Genomic DNA, 20,997 nt, shown 5'->3' with positions numbered 1-20,997 from the left:
CGCTGCCCAGGGAGGACCCAGCCCAGCTGGCCAGGAGGGCCCCACCACCCACAGCCCAGGTGGGCATTGAAGGAGCACCATCCCCGCTGCCCAGGAGGGCACCACCAGGCAATGAGCAGTTGGCCATAGACCGGCCGCCGTCTCAAGCACCGCTGAACTGGGCCCCGCCGTCTCAAGAACCGCTGAACTGGGCCCCGCCGTCTCAAGCACCGCTGAACTGGGCCCCGCCGTCTCAAGCACCGCTTAACTGGGCCCCGCCGTCTCAAGCACCGCTGAACTGGGCCCCGCCGTCTCAAGCACCGCTGAACTGGGCCCCGCCGTCTCAAGCACCGCTGAACTGGGCCCTGCCGTCTCAAGCACCGCTGAACTGGGCCCCGCCGTCTCAAGCACCGCTGAACTGGGCCCCGCCGTCTCAAGCACCGCTGAACTGGGCCCCGCCGTCTCAAGAACCGCTGAACTGGGCCCTTCAAGGCAAGGACCGCTGAACTGGGCCCCGCCGTCTCAAGCACCGCTCCGCTGGGCCCCGCCGTCTCAAGAACCGCTGAACTGGGCCCCGCCGTCTCAAGAACCACTGAACTGGGCACCGCCGTCTCAAGCACCGCTGAACTGGGCCCCGCCGTCTCAAGAACCGCTGAACTGGGCCCCGCCGTCTCAAGAACCGCTGAACTGGGCCCTTCAAGGCAAGGACCGCTGAACTGGGCCCTTCAAGGCAAGGACCGCTGAACTGGGCCCGCCGTCTGAAGCACCGCTGAACTGGGCCCCGCCGTCTCAAGAACCGCTGAACTGGGCCCTTCAAGGCAAGGACCGCTGAACTGGGCCCCGCCGTCTCAAGCACCGCTACGCTGGGCCCCGCCGTCTCAAGAACCGCTGAACTGGGCCCCGCCGTCTCAAGCACCGCTCCGCTGGGCCCCGCCGTCTCAAGAACCGCTGAACTGGGCCCCGCCGTCTCAAGAACCGCTGAACTGGGCCCCGCCGTCTCAAGAACCGCTGAACTGGGCCCCGCCGTCTCAAGGACCGCTGAACTGGGCCCTTCAAGGCAAGGACCGCTAAACTGGGCCCCGCCGTCTCAAGCACCGCTGAACTGGGCCCCGCCGTCTCAAGAACCGCTGAACTGGGCCCCGCCGTCTCAAGCACCGCTGAACTGGGCCCCGCCGTCTCAAGAACCGCTGAACTGGGCCCCGCCGTCTCAAGCACCGCTCCGCTGGGCCCCGCCGTCTCAAGAACCGCTGAACTGGGCCCCGCCGTCTCAAGAACCGCTGAACTGGGCCCCGCCGTCTCAAGAACCGCTGAACTGGGCCCGCCGTCTCAAGAACCGCTGAACTGGGCCCCGCCGTCTCAAGAACCGCTGAACTGGGCCCCGCCGTCTCAAGAACCGCTGAACTGGGCCCTTCAAGGCAAGGACCGCTGAACTGGACCCCGCCGTCTCAAGCACCGCTGAACTGGGCCCCGCCGTCTCAAGAACCGCTGAACTGGGCCCCGCCGTCTCAAGCACCGCTCCGCTGGGCCCCGCCGTCTCAAGCACCGCTGAACTGGGCCCTTCAAGGCAAGAACCGCTGGCCCTTTGGCAGACGTGGCAGGGCAGGATCTATCTCGGGCAGGGCTGCAGGATGTCCTCTGGCCAACTTGCCTCCTCCAGTGGCAGTGGGGTCTGTTATGGACTGTATGGACCGTGGCTTTGCACTCCCCAGGATGGCCCAGTGGGCAGGCCACCCACTGTATGGACTGTTTGGACCGTGGCTTTGCACTCCCCAGGATGGCCCAGTGGGCAGGCCACCCACTGTATGGACTGTATGGACAGTGGCTTTGCACTCCCCAGGATGGCCCAGTGGGCAGGCCACCCACTGTATGGACTGTATGGACAGTGGCTTTGCACTCCCCAGGATGGCCCAGTGGGCAGGCCACCCACTGTATGGACTGTATGGACTGTGGCTTTGCACTCCCCAGAATGGCCCAGTGGGCAGGCCACCCACTGTATGGACTGTGGCTTTGCACTCCCCAGAATGGCCCAGTGGGCAGGCCACCCACTGTATGGACTGTATGGACAGTGGCTTTGCACTCCCCAGGATGGCCCAGTGGGCAGGCCACCCACTGTATGGACTGTATGGACTGTGGCTTTGCACTCCCCAGAATGGCCCAGTGGGCAGGCCACCCACTGTATGGACTGTATGGACTGTGGCTTTGCACTCCCCAGAATGGCCCAGTGGGCAGGCCACCCACTGTATGGACTGTATGGACTGTATGGACTGTGGCTTTGCACTCCCCAGGATGGCCCAGTGGGCAGGCCACCCACTGTATGGACTGTGGCTTAGCACTCCCCAGGATGGCCCAGTGGTCATGGAGTCCCCTCGTGGATCTGGCGTCGTGTACTCAAGTGGCTGAGGTGCCCCCCCTTCCCTTCCCCCTGAGGTGCCTGTCCTATTTTCTTTCTGATGCCCCTGCAGTGTTCTCTCCGTGGAGTTCTTGTCGTGGGACTGGGCCTTGCCCCTTTGCACAGGACCCCTGTGATCCACGGACAGTGGTTGGACTACATTTAGTAGCTGTGTATATTTTGTACATAGTTTATTTATTTATTGGGATTACTGGTGTACATATTTCAATATATCTGCCCGTTTATGATCTCTTCTTTTGGTCTTTGCATTATTTCGGAGGGGGGGGGTTTGTGGGTTGTGACAGTGATCTGTGGGAATGCATTGATGTGTGTGTTGTAGTGGGTGTGGGTGGGTGGGTGTGTGCCGGTAATCTTTTCCCTCCCCTGTGTCGTAGGTGCAGTACTCACCGATGTCTTCCGCGCCGCCGGGCGTGCTCCTGGTATATGAGCAGGTATAGGAGTGCGGGGATGACCTGCAACTCTGGTTCCATACTGCCGGAATCTCGCGTGGAGTGCGTAGAGGTGAGCGTTTTCCCATTCGTAGTTTGTTTCCGCCGTGTTCTTATCGGCGGTGCTCCCGCCCCGGAAAAGGTGGCGGATTGGTGGGTCGTGATAGGGTGGGCGGTACATTGTCTGCCGCCTGGCTGTTGGCGGGGACCGCCGCGCTGTTTGTTTGTACCGCCGTGGCGGGCGGAGTGTTAATACGGCGGGCTGTGTTGGCGGTTCCCGCCAGGGTCAGAATTGCATATTTTAGACCGCCGGCCTGTTGGCGGCTTGGCCGCCGCTTTATCACCGACCGCCAGGGTCAGAATGAGGGCCACAATCCTTTCATTAAAAGAAAAGTTTACTCTCTCTGACAAAATGTAGAACCTCGCAGCCTGGTCCACCTGCAACACCTGGTCTTCTGGTCTTCAGTCCTTGGCCTAAGCAGCATCCCAAAGTCATGCTGATGCTCCCACCCTACAATTGCTGGTCCACCTTCCATTATTTGAATTTCCCTGAATAGCTCCTATATCCCACCCAGGTCTGGTCTCCCTTCGCTCTCTGGTCCACCGAATTCCACCCACTCAGTGCCCCTGTCTGGCTGTGCGGTCTGACAGCGGACTTGTCATGATGGCCAATTTGTGTAACAGGAATGTCCTGCATCATGAAATACCCTACACCGGTGTTGGCATCTGATAGGAGACATGAAAAGCAGCCTTAGTAAACCGTAACCAGGAGCACTGACTTTTATGATCAATGAAAAACCTCTTCGATTAAAATGTTACCATGTGCTTTCACATTTATCCACATTGGCATTCTCCCTTGGCGTTTCAAGTGAATATTCCTGGTGGATTTAATATCAAATGGGAAGAGTTAGTCAACTGGGGTATACATTATTGTTATTATATGACAGTGTCTCAGCAAGAAGGGCCATGGTACATGTATGCTGGTGGTTGCAGGTGCTGGGCATCAGCACATATTTTTGGGAACCAGAGCAAGTGAGAGAAAGGCAAGCAAGGGAGGAAGCGGAAGATAAGGAACCAATGACAAGGTAGGAATGAAGGATGAAAAGGAAGCTGGGAGTGTGAGATAGAGACAGAAAGTGTAGGGTGGCAAAGAAGGAGGTGTGAGGTGGAATAAAGACCAGGCAGCCATGGCATTGGGCAACCTGGGCATTCAGGAGCATCCGGGCAGGCTCCTAAGAAAACTTTGTCCACCGCATTTATTATTATTATTATTTTTATTTTTTTAGAAATTGAGCAAAAGGAAGTCATATATTCCCAATAACTTCATGGAGATACACCTACCACTAACCTGATGGCCCCATGAATGCTTGCACAACCAAGGTAGTTCAATTATTAAAAGCTTGACATTTAAATTGTTGTATATTTAGTCATTCGACATTTAGAATTTAAAATGCTGCTAGCAGTATATGCTAATGCTTTGGTGGTTTAAGAACTCATTGGGAATTTAAAGCAGTCGATTTCCATTGTCTGTCATGAATTCATATGCTGGAAATCCGCGATAAAGCCGATGACGAGAGCCGTGGTTTTCGAAGATACTAGAGTTTTGGTAGTTCGCAAGTGCTAGTGCTTTGTAGGTATTTAAGCAAATAATTTACCTTATTTACCAATTAGCATATGCAGTATCCAGCGATCACAGCTGTTGCTATCTGTTTGATAAATCTGATTGCAAAAGCTCTCTTTAAGTAATGTATCTGTCGGAGGGGGATCAGCTTCAAAGGATGACCAAGCTTTAAATAAGCTTAAGTCCTCCCATTTGAAAATCAAAGTTGCTACAGTAAACCTGGTGACTTTTTATTCACCATTTCTTAGTCCTAAAATCTCCACTTGCTTCCTTTGCAACCTGCACGCCCAGGTTGCCTTCAAATCTTTTCTTGTTACGGTTGTTGTCCCCTTCTTCCTTGCTCCTAACAATCTATGCTCACCCCTGCCTTAACATGAGCTCTCTCGTCCCAACACCTTACACATTCCCCCAGAAGCGTTCTTCCTCGCCACGCCTTCATGCTCTCACTCCCACTGATCCTACAATAGTTCCATCCTCTTCATCAAGTACATCCTGTTCCCCAACATGCACTGGTGTAATCGTGGTCTCTGACTGACGTGGACCATTTGTCCCCAGGCTGATCTACTCCTACGTCATAAGCATTACAGGACCAGATTGTAACCTATGGTCTCTTTGTGGGACCTTGATGAAGTCAGGGTGCAGGGTGTTCATACAGGAATTTGTAGTCACTTTGTAGGAGATAAGCTCTTTTTTCATGTTAGGCCCCCGGGCTACAGCAACAGCAGGTAGGGCCTGTCGTGGCTCCATCCTCCCTACAATTATTTCGATCTCCTGAATTATATTCCACCCCACACACCAACTCTCTAGTACCTCATTCACTCTCAGCATTCCAGACATCAGCTGACTCCATGCTACAGACCTACATACCGGACACTATACTTCAAACCTACATACCAGACACCCTACTACAGGCTTGTTGCACGGCACCAGCTCACCACCATTCCACAATACTCTCCTGGGCAGCAACTGTGTCCATATCACATCTGGGGTTCCACGCTTGTCCTGAATCACCTTCAAGTCCCTCTTTGTCATCTTCAACAGTTTCACGCGTCCAACTCCACCAGATTATTTTTCCCAAGTGGATTAAGATCACATCATTTTGGTGCCCGCTCACTCATTTTCTAAAGAGCCAGCAGCTGTTAAGCCAGCGCATCACCCCACTGCCACAGCAGTGCACTGCCACTGCATCCTCATCCAAACCACGGTGCTGGACTTGAGACTGCCTTTTTCATGCTCCCCTGTCCATTTCACCTTGGAATGGCCATAGAGACAAATCACTCCCTTATGATCTCTTTCCATCTCTGCTCCTACCATAGTGAATGCCAGTTAGTTTTCCCGTAATCTTCCAGATCCACTGGCCTCATATAGCCCCATACAACATGGCTTTCACCTACCCAGGTCCGTCGGCCTGCCCTCTTTCCACCATAAGCCATACCCCAAATTTACTGCCCCTATCCTAAAGGAATGTGTCCTAAAATCAATCTCCACCTAATAAATGTTTTAGCAGCACCCCCAGCAACTTCTTTAATCAGAGAATCATGCTATCTCGAAACAGTGTGAGGAATTGGGTTGTTAGTTGCCTGGGGTGTGAGCTCTAGTCAAACAACAACCACATTCCCTTGCAGGGTAAACCACAAAAAGTCACTAAATTAACCTGGGCTTAACCCTGGGTAGCTAGGCACAAAAAGCAAAAGGCAGTCAGGCTTACTTAGAGGCAATGTGTAAAGTATTTATGCAGCACACAAACAGTAATAAAGTGAAAATACAACACAAGCAAAATACAAAACCAATTTAGACAAAATAGAGCAAATTTTAATAAATAATTTGACACCAAAATGACAAAAATCCAATTAGTAGAACCAGAATTATGATTTTTAAAAGTTTAGGTTCAAAACAGCACCTACAAGATAAAAACACCAACTGTGGACATCTGTGCGAGACTGGGGCAAAGTCAACAGCTAAGGCCGACGGTGATGGAGCCCAGTTAGGATAGAAGAAGTGGATCGGGCCCAGTCAGCGCTTACCTTTGGACTTGGAAAAATTTAGACAAAAATATCTGAGAAGATAGAAGTTCAGCGGGCCAGGCTGTAGGAGAGTCCGAGGAGAGAGCGCCATTGTCAGAAGGACCCATGGAGCGCAGCCATAGTGAAGATTTTTACCTTCAGAGTTAGTCGCCAAAATGGAAGTCAAAAATCTCCAGCAGGACAATGCAGAAGACTGTAGCCAAAGGCAGTTCCACGAGGTTGGATATCCCTTTGGCGAAGGACCCCTGGAAAGGATTTGCTGCTGCGAAGGCAAACATCACAGTAGAAGCCGCAAAGTCAATCTAACCAGGAACTCATATTTGGCGGATAGGCTAGCAGATTGGTCCCAGTCTCCTCCTGGTTCTCAGATCACCTTTTTACCAATGCTGGGTCCAGGTGCAGGTTTAAGATGGTGTGAGCCTGTTATGTTTCTGTGGCTCTGAACAGGAGGCCAGCAAACTAACTCTAGGAGTCACTTCTGGTTCCTGGGTGCAGGAGTAGATGCAGGACTCAGCAGGAGGGCTGGCCTCTGAGGGTCCAAGACCGGCTCCATGATGCAAAGCAGTCCTTTCAGGTACAGCAACAGTCTGGCAGAGCAGGTCACAGCAGCAGACAATTCCTTGAGAGTCATTCTCTAATCACCGCCATCTCCCAACTTGAAGCTGCCATTTTAATTTTAAGCTCCAAGATCTCAACTTTTCCACACACCTCAATTCCTTTGGCAAACACTCACCCTTCCACGAGATGCACCTCACCCCCACACCCCAGTATAGTTAAGCATAGCCTGTCGTCTGCAATTCCACACAAGCACTCGAACGCCACCCTTCCTTCACTTCCACTTCCCAGTAACCCTGTTATCTACACTATTCCGACCATCTCCTCTGTCAGAACCACTCGCCCACCTAAACCCTCCCGAGCGCTCTCTTATAAGTACAATATCCCTATCACCCCTCATAGCCCAAGTGCCCCCGTCACCAAAACAATTGCGTCAGAGCTGCGCTGTTTGCTCCACAACTGCAGATCTGCAATAAAACACAAACTTGAAATCTCCGATACCATCAACTTGCACAATATTGACATGCTCTTCCTCACAGAGACCTGGTTCAACGATACCTCTCACTCTATGTTTGATCTCCTTGTACCCACAGGCTATTCTATACTTAGAAATGACAGAATTAACAAAGTTGGGGGAGGTGTTGCAGTCATCTTTAGAAACTCCCTTCAACTTAAGGCTCTTCCTAACAGCTCCTTCCACACTTTTGAATGCCTATCTCTTGAGCTTCAATTGCACCACCGCTCACCTCTCAGATTCCATGCTATTTACCACCCGCCTGGTAGCAGCCCTTCGTTTATGGAGGAACTCACGGACTGCATCAGCGACCAATACACGCAAAGTGACAATCAGATCTTCGTGGGTGACTTCAATGTCCACTGGGGCTCGCCTCAAGACACCTATGCGAATTTGCTGGCCACCTTCCTCTCTGCAAACGATCTTATCCAACACTGCACAGAAACAACACACTCTAAAGGCTCAATCCTGGACCTTGTTATTTCTAAAGCAGGCTTGCTGACTATCGCTACCCCTATTCATGTAGACTGGTCGGACCACCTCCTCATCCCATTCTCTCTTCACCTATCACACTCTATAACTCTTGGCCAGCCTAAGAGGGCTACTTCCTGGTTCCGTGACACTAAAAATATTGACCTCAGTACCCTCTGTGATTCTGCTTTGCTATCACTTCCAAGGCTAGACCCGGACCTAGATGTTAACAAACTCACCTCCCAATGCCTCACAGTCCTTGCAGTCGAAATCAATAATGTCGCTCCTCTCCAAAGCAAAAAGAAAAGGCCCACTCCCTCAGCACCTTGGTTCAACAAATCCCTCTATGAAGAAAGGAAGTTCCTAAGAGCCCTTGAGAAACAATGGAGACAAGCGCCCTCCACTGAAAATTTGGCCACGCTTCGTTCAGCAAGATCCAAGAACCACAAGCTCATCTTCCTTGGAAAAGCGTCACACTACAAACCCTCCTTGACTTAGCCAAAAATAGACCCAAAAAACTATTCGACCTCATCAAGAACCCAAGCAGCTCTCCCCCAACCTCCAAATTGGAAGATTCCACAAAGAAAGCAGCAAAATTCGCTGTATTCTTTGACGAAAAGGTAAAATCACTTGTAGATCAGGTCATTCATCCTACCCCTACAGAGGAGCGCAAATCCTTAACCATTTGGCAAAACTTTGACCCCATCTCTGACGATGCTCTCCTTAAATGCATCCTCGATACAAAGCCCTCTAACCATTCTCTTGACCCCATCCCTAGTGCCATTGCCATTGACTTCTATACTAACTCTCTTTCCTATTGGACCACTTTGGTCAACCTCTCCCTCAGTCAAGGCTCCCTTCCTGTTTCCTTCAAAACTGGGCAGGTCACCCCTCTGCTTAAAAAGCCCACCGCTGATGCGAACGACCTCAACAACTACCATCCCATCACTAAGCTACCCTTTCTTGCGAAAATCACAGAAAAATGTGTAGCAAAACAACTTTCTCGCCATATCAAGGAAAATAATCTTCTTGACAATTTCCAGTCCGGCTTCATTCAAAACTGCAGCACTGAAACAGCCCTGCTGCTAGTGATTGATGATGCGCTGCGGATACTCGATTCAGGGGAGTCTTGTCTTCTAATTCTTCTTGACCTTTCTGCAGCCTTTGACACTGTCAATCACAACACTCTCCTTAACACTCTTCAACAGAGAATGGGCATGGAGGGCACTGTGCTCAAATGGTTTGCCTCCTTCCTCTCTGATAGATCCCAAATGATCAAAATAGCGAACAGTCTTTCAGCTCCTTTAGCGGTCAGTCAAGGTGTTCCTCAAGGCTCCATACTTGCACCCACACTGTTCAATCTCTATTTAGAACCGTTGGGAAATCTCCCGAGTAAATCCGGGATCCACTATCATCTATATGCGGATGACACTCAGATTTACCTTAAGGTGGCCTCCAATCACGATCTCTCCTTCCTTAGCTCTACTCTCGACTCCATTCAAAACTGGATGTTAACTCATCAACTGATCCTGAATCCCTCCAAAACAGAATTCCTCCTCCTCTCCTCCTCACTTTCTCATCCCCCAGTGCAATCATGGATGGATCAGATCAATCTAATGAACAATAAGCCCATCATTGTCGAGAGCGCAAAATCCCTTGGTGTCATACTCGACAAAAAACTCAATCTACTCTCCCACATCGACTCCATTGCAAAGTCTGCTCGACACCAACTGCGCCTTCTTTGGGGAATTCGTCGCTTCTTCCCGGAGCACGACCTTAAAACCCTGGTCCAATCGCTGGTTCTCTCCAGACTGGACTACTGCAACTCTCTTCTTACTGGCCTTCCCAAATCCCACCTTTCCCCCCTGAAGTCTATTCTCCATTCAGCAGCTCGTTTCATATATGGGGCCAAAAGAAGCGACCACATTACACCCATTTTATCCACCCTCCGTTGGCTTCCCATAGAGGCAAGATCTATCTACAAAACTGCATGTATCACCCACAAAGCCTTGCACTCCTCCTCCCCTCGCTACCTGGTGAATAAACTGAAACTCTCTGGGGGCTCCAGACCATCACGTAATGCAGGAAAGTTATTGCTTGAACCTCCCATTTTCAAGAAGGAAAGATCGATGGCCCAATCCTTTTCAGGCAACGCGGTGAGAATCTGGAACTCACTTCCGCCTCAGCTTCGGACCACCACCTCTTCCCAGGCCTTCAAAACTGACCTCAAAGCTCTCCTCCTTCAAAGACACTTCCAAATTTAATTCAAGCCCTCTATTTTCTGAAGGAAGTCCTTCCATTATAGGAAATTCTGTTCTCCATGCCTATAGAAGTGCCTTCCCAGGGTGTTTTTGTGTTTTGAGTGTCTGCCATTTAGTGCAGTTTTATACCTCTACCTTTATTTTGTACTCTTTTGTATCATGCACACGGCACCTTTCCTTTTACAACGTATCATTTGCTACCTCTTATATCTTGTTTGCTTTTGATACATGCACAACGGCCACCACTGCCTCATGTAACGTAACTATTGTTTTAGTGTTTTGAGTGTCTACCATTTATTGCTATTTATTTGTTTTGTTTTTTTCCTCTACTTGTACTTTATTTGCTCTTGTAACCTGCACACGTCACTTTTTCCTTTAGTATTGCCTCATGTAATGTAACGTTTGCGTTTGTAACAGGCTCACTTGTAATTCCTCTCCTCTTGTATCTTTACTTTGCCTATTGTGAAGCGCTCTGACACCTTCGGGTAAAGTCCGCGCTATATAAAAACGCATTAAATAAATAAAATAAATAAATAAAATTCCTCAGAGCTGGGAGTGAACTGAAGAGTGGGTCTGAAGATCCCATTTTTATTCCGGCAACTTGGAGAGGATCAATAATCCACCCCATATATAAGGGAGGGAATGCTGGTTTGCCAGGCAATTACAGATTAATCGCCCTCTTAGACGTTGATCTTAAGTACTTTTTGACTTGCCTGCTGCAACGTTTAGAGACATGGATTGCAGACAACATACTGCCCTTAAACCAACGTGGTTTCAGCAAGTATCAGGGGACGCTAACAAATCTTATGGCACTGGGACTGATTATCAACAGAGCAAAAGCAACTGGGACTCCCACATACCTATGCCTTGTTGATTTTAAAGCTGCTTTTGATTGTGTCTCCCACTGCAAGTTATGGGCCAAACTACAGCAATGGTGGTTACAAGCAACCATTTTAAATGTCATCAAATTGATTTATTCACACACATGGGTGAAGGTTAAACTGAAGGGAGGCTCACATCTATCTAGGGCAATTAAAACAACAGTTGGTGTTAAACAAGGTTGTGTATTGGCGGCAACTCTTCAGTCTGTACATAGCAGATCTTTCGGGCAAGTTAAATGATCAATCAGTCCACTCCCCATCTCTTGGTGGCCAACAACTATCTAACATGCTATACGCAGATGACCTATTATTGCTTAGCAATACTAAAATAGGCATGCATAAGTTGCTGAACAACCTAGAAGAGTACGTAAGAACTAACAAATTAGAAATTAACCATAATAAATGTAAAATGATTGCCCTAAACCGTACACCTACTAGTCAACGTAAATGGTATTTGAATGGGAAGACCTTCGAGGAAGTAAACTCATTTAGATACCTAGGAGTCATGATAGATGCTAGAAGCAATTAGGCGCCTCAAAAAGAAGCAATAAAAAAATAAGGCGCATGCACTTGTTCACGCTTTTGGCACGCTTGTAAACTCTATCCGTGGCCACGCATTGATTCCATTGACAGCCATAATGAGAGCAAAATTACTCCCAACTCTTGCCTATGGGACTGAAATAATGATGGTGACGGAGGAAGCTCTCCTGGATAAACTTTTGGTAAAGGTGTATAAGCGTGTCTTTCTGCTACCTGGACATGCTTCCTCAGCCCAGATCAGACTGGAATTTATGTTGGTCAAGCAGACATTGGCTCGACCTGCGGCACATATTAAATGTTGTTACAAATTGTGCCGCACCCCAAAAGGGACGTTGGCTAATCTAGCTTGGCAGGAAATTAATCTAGAAAGAGGAAATAGTAACTATAAAAAGCATGTAGACAAAAGCCTAACCCTTTTGAATTTAGGCAATGTATGGGATCAGTTGCTTCCTACTCTGGCTTTTAATAAAGCAGTGAACAAATCAAGTGAACTATACAGCTGGCTAGAAGACAGCGAAGTCCTGGCTAAAAGGTAGCATGGTTGGTTGATTCTCAATTCATATAAAGTTCGCAATCAATCACCACTGCTGGCTGCCCCCTATTCATTGAAAATCAAACAACGCTTTCTAAAGCGAAGGCTGGGTGAAGTGCCAACGTTAGACCTCATGCCAAAATGGAAGAAGGGGCCATTAGTAGACACCCATGAGTGCCACCTATGTCATCTGGCGGAAGAAAACCTAGTGCACGTGGTCTGCATTTGTCCAGCTTTGGCTGCTGAAAGAAGACATTTATTGAAAAAAGAACTAAACGAATTAGCGGTCAAAACATGCAGCCAAGCTTTAACTGAAGCATTTAATCCAAGAAACACCATGCTGAGTATTAGGCTTATCCAATTTCTGGAATTTTTTACCTCTAAAATCTCCTGTGCCAAAACAAGCCAGCAGATTGGAAGGATCCCAGTGGAAACAAAAGCCACTTACTGTGAATAAACAGGCCCAAACTACGAAGTCCTGTACTAGTAACTGGAGTTAAGTGGGGTCAAATCTGTGAAATGTATTCATTTATTTTTTATAGTTATATTGCAATACTAATGTTTTATCGTACCACTAGTGGTTTGCTTAATCTTATGTTGAAAGAATATTTTTATGGTTTTAATTAACCAATAAAATAAGTTATCTCTATTTTAATACCTTGGTGCCCTTCTCCTGGAAGTTGGGAGAAGTTCCTGGAAAGGTTCTTTGAAGCTTTTGGAATTTCCTGACTCCCTGCCCTGGTTCCAAACAGGCAGCAGTGACAATACAGGGTTGTTAGGTCTATTGTGAGGAGACAGGGCACCGCCTTTTCAGGTTCAAGTGGGGCTGTGCTCAGATTCGCCCCTCCCCCCTTCTGCCAGTTGATAGCTTATTGAGGCACACTTAATCCACTATTGTGTGATTGTCTGGGAGGAATTTACAAAGTCTAACTGTCAGCTACACCCAGACCCGAGACAGACCAGAGGCACAAAAGGGCTAGGGGCAGGAAAATGTCAACTTTCTAAAAGTGGCATTTTCAAAATTGTAATGAAAAATGCAATTTTACCATTAAAGAGGGTTTACCATTATCATTCCATAGGTACCAAAGATTACATATTTACATCCTCTCAATTAGGAGCTATCAAATGTAATAAGGAACCCTCAGTGTTATCCTATGGAAGGGGGTTCACCTCAGAATAGTGAAAAACGTATTTGGGAGTTTTTCACTACCAGAATACGTAAAATGTAAAAGAGCACGTCCTACCTTTTAATTACACAGCACCCTGCCTTGTGGGCTACGTAGGGCCTACCTTAGGGATTGCTTAGATGTAATAAAAGGTGAGCTTAAGGCTTGACAAGGGGGGTTTAAATGCCAAGTCGACATGGCAGTGTGGCACCGCGTTCAGGCTACAATGGCAGGCCTGGGGCAAGATTTAGAGTGCTACTTAGGTGGGTGGCACAATACGTGCTGCAGGCCCCCTGGAAGGATTTAACTAACAGGCCCTGGGTATTTAGTATACCAGTTTACAAGGGACTTACAAGTAAATTAAATATGCCAATTGGGTATATGCCAATCAAACCATGTTTAGTGGAGGAAGCACAAGCATTTTAGCACTGGTTAGCAGTGGTAAAGTTCACAGAGTCCTAAGACAAACAGGAGCAAACATTCAGCAAAAATTGGAGAAAAGTAGGAAAAGGGTTTGGGGGAAGACCACCTTAAGGCTGGCAGGTCTAACAAAAAATTGTTTAAATATCTCCTGCAGATGCTCCTTCCAATATTTCAATTTTTTGGCACCTAGGACATTTGTGTTACTTGGAATCCTAAAAGGCAGGACTACTTTGCTGACAACAAACTGTTTTCTGCATAGGTCAGGAAGATTTCTGCTATAGTATTCAATTTTAGAGAAGCTACATAGGCTGATTTTTGAATGTGTTTCTTTTCTCATAGGTTACATCCTATGTTTGTATTATTTATTCATGATTTTATTTCAAAATCCCTGGAGCTATTATAGTCTGCTTCAGAAATCTGTGTCATTAAAGGCCCTCTTACCCACATTAGAGGCCAGCATCGCAGGCAAACGTTTCTCCTTGTATATTGGCCTGCTATTTTTACCTCTTGGTGTTAGAGAGGTCACCATCATATTTTAGGTGCCAACTTGGCAGCTACTTATAAGTTCTCTGTGTTCAAAGGTTCCTGGTCAGGATTTGCACCACAAACAAGTGGATCTATAAGAATTCCTAGCTTTTCCACCCACAACACCCACATTGCAGCTCTCTATTGTAACTGAGAATGATAAAGTGTCTGAGTTTCCTGGTCTACTGATCTAAGTGTGTGTTATTGGAGAGGAACATCATGGCAACACTGTCCTTGCTTAGACAGTCCATTGCTCAGGGGCTTCCAAAGCAAGAGTGGTAGCAGAATGTTTTGGCAGCTTCTAACAAAAGAAATCAGTTATTGGCTACAACGCTCCAGCAGATGGCTGTGCTAGTGGGGCATGGCTATCATGAGTGCAACAGATACTATAGCACCCCGGTATAGGGCTCCGAGGACCCCTTGCCCCCTAAATATGATTTTCTCTTACTACTCAGCAAGAGGGCAGGGCACTTATTTTGCATTTCATGGCCAATCGCAATCTGGCCATTCTATTGCCATTACAAACAGAACAGAACAAAGAATACCCTTTCCAAGACCCATTCATGAATTGATTGTAAGTATTAAAGTCTCAGTCTTCACACATTTTCTAATCCTCACACATCCACCATAGACCATCATTGGTAATCTAACTTTGACCCTCAGAAGATGGAACATGGGCTTACAGGATGCGTCATAACATTTTAGCACCATTGCTCTTTTCTTGAATAGCAGGGTGAGGTGGTATTCATATCTATTGGTGTGAGGTGATGGATTTGTAAAACTTTAATGCAGTCACTGACTGTGTTTTTTTTTTTTGCTTCTATCGAGTCTAATTTTAGAGATAGGATTTCACGCACCCGCGCACCAAGGACTGCAGACAATTGCAACTTCGTCAACCTATCAGAGGCGAATAATGAGACTGATGCAGGAACACTGTGACCAAGAACTGTGAAATTTATAATAAATATTCTAGGATCCGCTACCCAGTTCTGTAAAAACTCTCCACCTCCTGGGGTTTTATTGAGTCGTATTTCATGTGTCTTTTGAAGGGAAAAATGCCCTGTTGGTGGGCGCAGAGCTCTGCAGCATGCCTAGGTCATGATTCACACATCCTCCGCTTCTCAACTAGTCAAGGTAGAAGAAGCTGAAACTATTATCAGGATCTCCTCTCAAGCACCCAATCCTAGCTCGTCGCTAATGAATGTCCAACAGAATAAAAATCTCCACCAATTTTGACTTGTGCATTATTTAACCATCAAGTGAAAACAAGCTAGCTATCATTCATATATAGCGTCACAAATGCCTTTCACTCACGTGTCAAAAGAAAAACCATTCGATTTTTTAAAAGAACCCTCACCCACCAACCTTGTTGGTGGCATGCTTAATCATTGGGGTCCTGTTAGAAATTGGGTTTCTGGTTGGCTAGGGTAGGCACCTCAGCCAGGCAGTAACAACCACTCCAGTCAGGGCGAATAAGTTGCAAACCAAAGATAACCTGTGCTCACCCCTGGTAGCTGGGCACAGAGCAGTCAGGCTTATCCCCAGTCCTACTAGGACACATAGTAAATATGTCCTACCCTTTACATACACAGCACCCTGCCCGTAGGGCTATCTAGGGCCTACCTTAGCGGTGACTTAGATGTAGCAAAAAGGGGGTTTAGGCCTTGGCAACTCAATGTGACAGAACACTGCGCACTCTGGCCCTGCAGTGGCAGGCCTGAGACAGGTTTGAAAGGCTAAAGGCTACTTCTGTGGGTGGCGCAATCTGCCCTGCAGGCCCATTAGTAGCGTTAAATTTACAGGCCCTGGGTATATGTTATACCACTTTACAAGGGACTTGCAGGTAAATAAAATAAGACAATCAGTTGTAAGCCATTTATACCAGGTTGTAGGGGAGAGAGTGCATGCACTTTAGCACTGATTAGCAGTGGTAAAGTATCCAGAGTCCTAAAGCCAACAAAAAGAGGGTCAGAAAAATAGGAGGAGAAAGGCAAAAAGTTTGTGACTATCCCTATAGAAAGGGCAATTTCCAACAGTTCCTACCCAAGATCCTAGTGAATCTCAGGTGTGCTGTGACGCCTGATTACAGCAACGCAGTTTTTTGTGAATTAGTAAATTTTATGGTGGTGGATGTTGTAGGAAGTTGGCTCTGTATGTGCAATTTCAAAGTAAGGAATAGCATGCACAGAGTCCAAGGGTTCCCCTTAGAGGTAAGATAGTGGCAAAAAGAGATAATACTAATGCTCTATTTTGTGGTAGTGTGGTCGAGCAGTAGGCTTACCCAAGGAGTAGTGTTAAGCATTTGTTGTACATACACATAGACAATAAATGAGGTACACACACTCAGAGACAAATCCAGCCAATAGGTTTTTGTATAGAAAAATATATTTTCTTAGTTTATTTTAAGAACCACAGGTTCAAATTCTACATGTAATATCTCATTCGAAAGGTATTGCAGGTAAGTACTTTAGGAACTTCAAATCATCAAAATTGCATGTATACTTTTCAAGTTATTCACAAATAGCTGTTTTAAAAGTGGACACAGTGCAATTTTCACAGTTCCTATGGGAGGTAAGTATTTGTTAGGTTAACCAGGTAAGTAAGACACTTACAGGGCTCAGTTCTTGGTCCAAGGTAGCCCACCGTTGGGGGTTCAGAGCAACCCCAAAGTCACCACACCAGCAGCTCAGGGCCGGTCAGGTGCAGAGTTCAAAGTGGTGCCCAAAACACATAGGCTAGAATGGAGAGAAGGGGGTGCCCCGGTTCCGGTCGGCTTGCAGGTAAGTACCCGCGTCTTCGGAGGGCAGACCAGGGGGGTTTTGTAGGGCACCGGGGGGGACACAAGCCCACACAGAAATTTCACCCTCAGCAGCGCGGGGGCGGCCGGGTGCAGTGTAGAAACAGGCGTCGGGTTCGCAATGTTAGTCTAAGAGAGATCTCGGGATCTCTTCGGCGCTGCAGGCAGGCAAGGGGGGGGATTCCTCGGGGAAACCTCCACTTGGGCAAGGGAGAGGGACTCCTGGGGGTCACTTCTCCAGTGAAAGTCCGGTCCTCCAGGTCCTGGGGGCTGCGGGTGCAGGGTCTCTCCCAGGCGTCCGGACTTTGGATTCAAAGAGTCGCGGTCAGGGGAAGCCTCGGGATTCCCTCTGCAGGCGGCGCTGTGGGGGCTCAGGGGGGACAGGTTTTGGTACTCACAGTATCAGAGTAGTCCTGGGGTCCCTCCTGAGGTGTCGGATCTCCACCAGCCGAGTCGGGGTCGCCGGGTGCAGTGTTGCAAGTCTCACGCTTCTTGCGGGGAGCTTGCAGGGTTCTTTCAAGGCTGCTGGAAACAAAGTTGCAGCCTTTCTTGGAGCAGGTCCGCTGTCCTCGGGAGTTTCTTGTCTTTTCGAAGCAGGGGCAGTCCTCAGAGGATGTCGAGGTCGCTGGTCCCTTTGGAAGGCGTCGCTGGAGCAGGATCTTTGGAAGGCAGGAGACAGGCCGGTGAGTTTCTGGAGCCAAGGCAGTTGTCGTCTTCTGGTCTTCCTCTGCAGGGGTTTTCAGCTAGGCAGTCCTTCTTCTTGTAGTTGCAGGAATCTAATTTTCTAGGGTTCAGGGTAGCCCTTAAATACTAAATTTAAGGGCGTGTTTAGGTCTGGGGGGTTAGTAGCCAATGGCTACTAGCCCTGAGGGTGGGTACACCCTCTTTGTGCCTCCTCCCAAGGGGAGGGGGTCACAATCCTAACCCTATTGGGGGAATCCTCCATCTGCAAGATGGAGGATTTCTAAAAGTTAGAGTCACTTCAGCTCAGGACACCTTAGGGGCTGTCCTGACTGGCCAGTGACTCCTCCTTGTTGCTTTCTTTGTTCCCTCCAGCCTTGCCGCCAAAAGTGGGGGCCGTGGCCGGAGGGGGCGGGCAACTCCACTAAGCTGGAGTGCCCTGCTGGGCTGTGACAAAGGGGTGAGCCTTTGAGGCTCACCGCCAGGTGTTACAGCTCCTGCCTGGGGGAGGTGTTAGCATCTCCACCCAGTGCAGGCTTTGTTACTGGCCTCAGAGTGACAAAGGCACTCTCCCCATGGGGCCAGCAACATGTCTCTGGTGTGGCAGGCTGCTGGAACTAGTCAGCCTACACAGACAGTCGGTTAAGTTTCAGGGGGCACCTCTAAGGTGCCCTCTGTGGTGTATTTTACAATAAAATGTACACTGGCATCAGTGTGCATTTATTGTGCTGAGAAGTTTGATACCAAACTTCCCAGTTTTCAGTGTAGCCATTATGGTGCTGTGGAGTTCGTGTTTGACAAACTCCCAGACCATATACTCTTATGGCTACCCTGTACTTACAATGTCTAAGGTTTTGTTTAGACACTGTAGGGGTACCATGCTCATGCACTGGTACCCTCACCTATGGTATAGTGCACCCTGCCTTAGGGCTGTAAGGCCTGCTAGAGGGGTGTCTTACCTATACTGCATAGGCAGTGAGAGGCTGGCATGGCACCCTGAGGGGAGTGCCATGTCGACTTACTCGTTTTGTCCTCACTAGCACACACAAGCTGGCAAGCAGGGTGTCTGTGCTGAGTGAGAGGTCTCCAGGGTGGCATAAGACATGCTGCAGCCCTTAGAGACCTTCCTTGGCATCAGGGCCCTTGGTACTAGAAGTACCAGTTACAAGGGACTTATCTGGATGCCAGGGTCTGCCAATTGTGGATACAAAAGTACAGGTTAGGGAAAGAACACTGGTGCTGGGGCCTGGTTAGCAGGCCTCAGCACACTTTCAATTGTAAACATAGCATCAGCAAAGGCAAAAAGTCAGGGGGCAACCATGCCAAGGAGGCATTTCCTTACAGATGTGAACTGAGATAATATTGGTCTCTCACATCCTAGTGTTAGGTCGACATGTTTCAGCCAAATATGTGTGACAACTTTGTCACACTGGCTTTCTTCAGCACCAAGTTCTTAGGATAGCCCAAATCAGTGGTCACATGCGCTATGGCATTCGAAAGTGGTGCTTAGTGCCTCGTAACTCATGATTTTCACAAACCTTCTTGTAATTTCTAGAGTGAATATAGTAGAAAAGCACATAGCACGGAAGAAATTGTGCAAAGGCTGCGCAGCGCGCTTGTGCCATGCAATTATACCCATCATACTCGTGCACACTTCTCTGCACCAAATAGACACGGGTGGTAAATACACACCATCATCATACATCACGAAGCATTACATGCCCTTCTGCCTCTTTTTGCCTCCACTGGTGGGAAAGTGTGTCCCCATGAGGCATGATCATGTCAGAAATCAGGCCGAGAAAGTGTGATAGAAACGCTCATGCATCGCATAAGGATGGCATAACGAGGCTTCTTGTGGAAAATAAAAGCAATTGTGAAGAATGAAACGCACTTTATTGAATTCACTTTAATCGCACTTATTCAAGGCAACATGGATCATCTGAGGGGGCGGGGCCTGTAGGTACGCACTGCGGGGATAATTAGTACATGTCACAGCATGCCCCCGAAAAGAATAGCATGTACTTAGTGTCAGAATCCAGAAGCTGTAAACTCCGGCAATAGAAGGCATGTTTATAAAATAAGGACCTCCCAACCCCCTCGGCCCAACTTACTTCGTCAAGGCCGCTTCCAGAAAGCTATGCTAATGCTGAGGTTCAGATATCCACGGGATGTCCCCATTGAAAAGACAAACACATAAGTGTTGTCTAATGTCAAAGAGCTAAACCATCAAAACAGATCAATAAGTGATGACTCAGAGAGCAGTATCTGCCTCGATGCAGCAGGACTCATCAACCTATAATGCCTTCGTGAGGATCCTACTGAATGATGACTAATGGAGTATCTACTCCTACGCTGGCCACTAATCTCATACAGTCCCTGCCTTTTTCAAGGTCTACGATTCCACCTTACTTCTCAACTAGAAGGAATTGCAAGAAACATGAAGCCATCCAATTAAGCTTGCAAGACACAGGCTTAGCTGTGGCGAAGCAGCACTTGTGCCTTCTTTGCACGGTTTGCTCAGACTTCATAAAGTAAAGGCAGTGATCACCGCCAAAGAACGATCATGCTCCCCACAAGGAACCCAACACTACAGCCAGAATCAGTCCTACTGCTACAATATAGTCTTTACTTGGTCTGGCAGTCACTCACTTGTGCCTTCTTCAGTAGTCCGGGCTCACAACCCAACCTTGTGATTGTAATGCAGGGACCAGCTGCCCTCCAGCACCACACTGCTAACGTCAGCAGGTACTCTATTGCAACAGGAGCGACTGCATGCGACCCCGTCCACCAAGCCCCATCAGTATTCTCAAGGTGCCACATGAGAGGGGCTTGAGTCGGGAACAAGCTATTATTATTCCTATTCTTGGATAAATCTTACCCTCTGGGACTTTGCTGCAACCAATGAACACCACCAACCACAGGCCTTGACAATAAATGTCTTCAGGATTCCTGCATTCATAAAATCCAAGGTTAGAGGGTGATTGGGTTCATCCGAGGTGCACTCATCTAGTATTCTCTTCTCCTTCTGCTTCATTTAATATGAAAGGAAACTTCTGGTCTGCAGGAAATCCAAGCTCTGTCAGTTAAAAAGCAACGACAAACCCAATATGTCTGGCTAACATTTGAGACCTAACTAAATCATTAAATGATGGGGAAAAAAATTAAAGAGACCTGCTGCAGTGGAAAAAA

The sequence above is a fragment of the Pleurodeles waltl genome, chromosome 12, assembly GCF_031143425.1.
Source record: "Pleurodeles waltl isolate 20211129_DDA chromosome 12, aPleWal1.hap1.20221129, whole genome shotgun sequence".
Lineage (NCBI taxonomy): Eukaryota > Metazoa > Chordata > Amphibia > Caudata > Salamandridae > Pleurodeles > Pleurodeles waltl.
This window is presented reverse-complemented; position numbering follows the sequence as displayed.